We start from the raw sequence: 4,934 nt of genomic DNA on the forward strand, positions 1-4,934 counted from the left end.
TATATAACCATAAAAAAATAGACTTATGAAAGGATTTTATGTGCTCCAGAATCCCATAAACTATTTTGACCTCAGGAAATTATTAAAATCTTTCTTTCACTCACATTGTTGAAGTTATTTGAAAATGGTGTACAGTAGTATCTGACAAAACACGACCAAGAATGGTAGTTAGGTTACGAACAAAATACGAATGTTAGCTGAGAAACTTACACACGAAGAAAACTACGACCTTTCTCTACTATACCTTCAAAAATATCTCACTACAGCCCTCCTGGATCGAAGCTCAATTCAAAAATTCTCTGAAAAAAGATCGGCCTTTACGAGAATAGAACCCGCGCCGACTGAAACAAAAAAGAGAGGCAAATAATGGGGCCTGGAGGTCCGGGGGGGGGGGGGAGGGGGAGGAGGAGGGGGACCTGGAGGCGGTTTTGGACCAGGTGGATTTGGCCCCGGACCAGGTGGATTCGGCCCTGGACCAGGAGGTCCGGGGGGAGGGGGACCTGGAGGCGGTTTTGGACCAGGTGGATTCGGCCCTGGACCAGGCGGTTTTGGCCCCGGACCAGGTGGTTTTGGACCAGGTGGTTTTGGCCCTGGACCAGGTGGTTTTGGACCAGGTCCATGGGGAATGGGACCTCCTCCTATGCTTGGAAATTACTGGGGAGGTGGTTTTGGGGGCTGGGGTGGCGGATTCGGGGGTTGTATATATGATATGTAAGCGGTTTCTGTTATTTGACGTTTTCTTTCTCTGTTTTCATAAAACTTGGTGGTAAATTGATTTTTGTTTATTTTTTAATATAGAAAATTTATCTTTGTTTTTTTTTTCACCACTGAAGGATTTGGTTTCTTTTTTGAATGGATTTTTCAATTTTAGAAAACTTTGTACTTCACCAAAAACTCTAGGCATTGTTTTGGTCTTAGTGTCAAGATATCTCGTGCTTAAGCTCTTTCTTTCTGTTCTTCTGAAAGTGAGTAGTTAGATGGGTGAAAGGATCATCTCTTAGACTTGAATTTGAGTAATTCTATTAGATGACATTTTTTTTTTTCTCTTTGAGCTCTTTATTATTATTCTGATGAGGAGTGTGATCTGAAATGTTCTAATCGATGAACACTTGCAATATTCACTCTAGATTGTGGAAACTTCATATCAGTAATAGATCACATTGCTCATTCTTTTGGAGATTATTTTTACGATTAATGGTTAACAAAATAAAATGTATAGTTTTGTGGTTAATTGTAATTAAGTTGTAAAATAAAAGACGTTTGAGACTTTATTGTATAGTTTTCAGGTCAAATTTATTGATCCATATTTAATGAATAGTGATTCAAAAGATTTGTTCATTTAGCACTCATTGCATATAGGTGAAACTTAGCATTTTCTTGGAGATGGTAATCCCAATATTACTTTGACTCAAGTGCGCTTAACCATGAAATTTTTCCTTAAGATAACAAGTTAAGTGGGCTCGATCTTGGAAGAAACTTCATAGCAAATTAAGCAGTTTTGTTCTTGGGGAAACTTCATAGCAAATTAAGTGGGCTTGATCTTGGGGAAAACTTCATGATTAAGCACACTTGAGACAGAGTAGTACTCCGATAGATGACCTCTCAAGAAGTCACAACACTTCACCCTTGTAAACTACACCTAGGTGTAGTGAGTACTAAGTGGATTAATAAAAGACAGTTTCATGTAAATCACATCAATAAGTTTTTGAAATTGAATTCTAGTGAAAACATCATAATCTACACATTGTGAAAAATAATTTTTACTTGTCAATCAATATCAATTCTTTTGTACTCTAAACTCAAAAGTTAAATTCCCTGATTAGAAATTGAATTTTTATGACAAAGCAATGTATTTAAGAAACTATTATTTTTACATTTCTTCATTAAACTAGTTTTCTTAAAATTCATTATCATTTCAATATCTATACAACACCCAAAATACACCTTTATCTAACTAGTTAAAATTAAAAAACCCATTCATCTTACTTTATTGGAGCATTGAAATTTACATATTTTTTCTTCTCATTCTCTAGTTCTTTAAAGAATTATTATTGAATTTCAAAAATTTACATATTTTTTCTTCTCATTATCTAGTTGTTTATTTGTATTGTGATAATGCAGCTTGCAGTGCTTGTGTTGTTGCTGGCTGTTAGAGATGTGCTGTGGAGGATGCTGCCCACCATTTGGAGGAGGTCCACCACCTCCTTATTACTGAATTGCTATTTCTGCTAAATTTTAGAGTGTCGCTAAAATAAGATATACATTTTCTTTTGCGGGCTGTGCATCTCTTCAGAGGAACGTGCAGTTTTGAAACTGATATACTTATTTATCTCTCAACTTTTGATGTTTAAAATTTTCAGAACTTTAACATGTGAGATAATGTGAAAAGATTTTCGAGGAATTTTTATTGCTCCAGGCATTTACAATGCCAAAGTTTTTTGTTCATCCTTATATGACAAACATTTTGAATTAATCTGATAAAATAGTAATTTTTCTGGTATTGAATAAAGTTCAAGATTTAGAGTCTACTTAGAGTAATATTAGCATTAATAATTTCATACCATAAAATATTGTGCAACAAGAAGTAGTAGTTATTGTTGTAATGAATGTTCACAGAAAACTCTGAAAAACATATATGAACCACAAAAAACAGATTATATTCAACAAATCGTACAAAAACCATCAACTTTTTACTGCACTTTGCTATCTAAAAGTAGCATTAATGAATATATCTATAAAGGGAAAATAATTAAATTAATGAATAGAAATAAGTATAAATAAACTCATATTGGGGTATGTGCACCAAGTTGTGGTACCAAAAGGGGGGTCTTAAGATGCTACTTTTTTTCTGAAATCAATAAAGTCTGAACTTCAACGACAAATTTGAAGATGCAACAAGAACAAGAGTCAGAGTGCTTCGAGTCTACTTTCTAAACTACTAATTTTTTTTGAAAATGGTGGAGACCAAGGGCTTCAAAAAGGGGGGCCACAAAAAGTGGTCATGTTTTTATGCAAAAAACATAACATAGCGTCTGTTGTGGCCCCCCTAAAATGTTAACTTTTTTTTTGAATTTTTAAAATCGCTTCAGTGAGAAATTAGCTAACACCTTGAAGTTTATGCCAGAATTTTCAGCTAATTTTTTAATGAGTATATGATTTTTTACTAATTTTCGAAGTGGACACATTCTGAAAAACAGAAATTTGAGTGTGCTCCCCCCTAAAATCATTGAAAACAAATAAAAAATCAAAACTCTTTTTTTTAAATTGTGTAGAATGGAGTCTAGTTTCTAAAAATGTAATTTTTTTCAAAATCTGATGAACGTATAAAAATCTAGACCCAAAATAGTGCATGTTGGTTTTTGACAAAAAACAGACACACTAACAAAAGAAATTATAGATGAAAGACTTAACAAAATCAAAATTTGAAATAAATTACATTTTTGGATAGCTAAGAGGGGGCTCAAGTTTACCACAGTATTTTTTTTAACTTCATTGAAACACGTGCAAACCTGACGGAGAGCACGACCCAAAATATGTCAAAATTTTCAATGTTATGACAAAAACACGTCTCTACCCTGAAATGGTCGTCCAAACCTTTGGGTTGGATGCCCAAGGCAAATCCAAACCATAGGTTTGGTGTTTCCCAAAGTGGGACATTTGGCGCTCTGTGTGCCAAATATGGCGCTCACCCTATTTGGCATGCGCCAAATGTGATGAATGGATATTCCATTTGGCGTGCGCCAAATGTGGTCCATATTCCACATTTGGCACGCGCCAAATGTGGATGAAGAGGGAGATAGGTCGAGGGATAGCAGAATAAGGGAATTGTGAGAGCTAGAAAGGGGAGGGACAAAGAAGAGTATGTATCTATAAGAATGAAGAGCCCGAGAAGAGGTAAGGGGAGAGAGAGAATATGAGATCTAGTTCATAGAGAGAGATGGAACTACGAGGGAAGGGAGATAAAGAAGGGAGAGGTGAGATGGGGGTTTCTATGTACACATTTGGCACTCTCTCTATTTGGCGCGCACCAAATGTGGAATAGATACAAACTCTTATTTGTCCCTCCCCTCTCTAGCTCTCACAATTCCCTTATTCTCCTATCCCTTGAGCTATCTCCCTCTTCATCCTTACACCCATCTAATTCCCTCTCTCACCTCTTTCCCTCAGTTTTTTCCTCACTCCCTCCTCTCTCTAGGTCCTAAGGGGTCATAGGACACCATATGACCCCTTAGGACACAAAATGACCCCTAACGACACCTAAGGGGTCATATGGTGTCCTAAGGGGTCATAGGGCATCATATGACCTCTTAGGTTACCATAGGACCCATAACGACACCATATTTTGTCCTAAGTGGTCATAGGACACCATATGACCCCTTAGGACACCATAGGACACATAACAACACCATATGGTGTCATAATGGGTCATAGGACACCATATGACCCCTTAGGCGTCGTTAGGGGTCATATTGTGTCCTAAGGGGTTATATGGTGTCCTATGATCCCTTAGGACACCATATGACCCCTTAGGACACCATACGACCCATAACGACACCATATTGTGTCCTAAAGGGTCATATGGTGTCCTAAAGAGTCATAGGAAACCATATGACCCCTTACGACACCATACGACCCATAACGACGCCCTATTGTGTCCTAGGGGGTCATATGGTGTCCTAAGGGGTCATAAGACACCATATGACCCCTTAGGACACCATACGACCCATAACGACACCCTATTGTGTCCTAGGGGGTCATATGGTGTCCTAGGGGGCCATAGGACACCATATGACCCCTTAGGTGTCCATACAACCCATAACGACACCATATTGTGTCCTAAGGGGTCATAGGACACCATACGACCCTTAACGACACCATATGATCCCTTACGACACCATACGACCCATAACGACACCCTATTGTGTCCTAGGGGG

At 37.7% G+C, this 4,934-nt stretch overlaps 1 long non-coding RNA gene across 1 annotated transcript; it reads left to right on the plus strand.

The window, feature by feature from the left end:
• Positions 1-366: 366 nt before the first annotated feature.
• Positions 367-2,401, plus strand: LOC131039661 (uncharacterized). The gene is made up of 2 exons (XR_009372598.1): positions 367-711; positions 2,122-2,401. It is a non-coding gene; the product is annotated as an uncharacterized LOC131039661 (long non-coding RNA).
• Positions 2,402-4,934: the final 2,533 nt, after the last annotated feature.

The sequence above is a fragment of the Cryptomeria japonica genome, chromosome 5 (assembly GCF_030272615.1).
Source record: "Cryptomeria japonica chromosome 5, Sugi_1.0, whole genome shotgun sequence".
NCBI classification, from domain to species: Eukaryota; Viridiplantae; Streptophyta; class Pinopsida; order Cupressales; family Cupressaceae; genus Cryptomeria; species Cryptomeria japonica.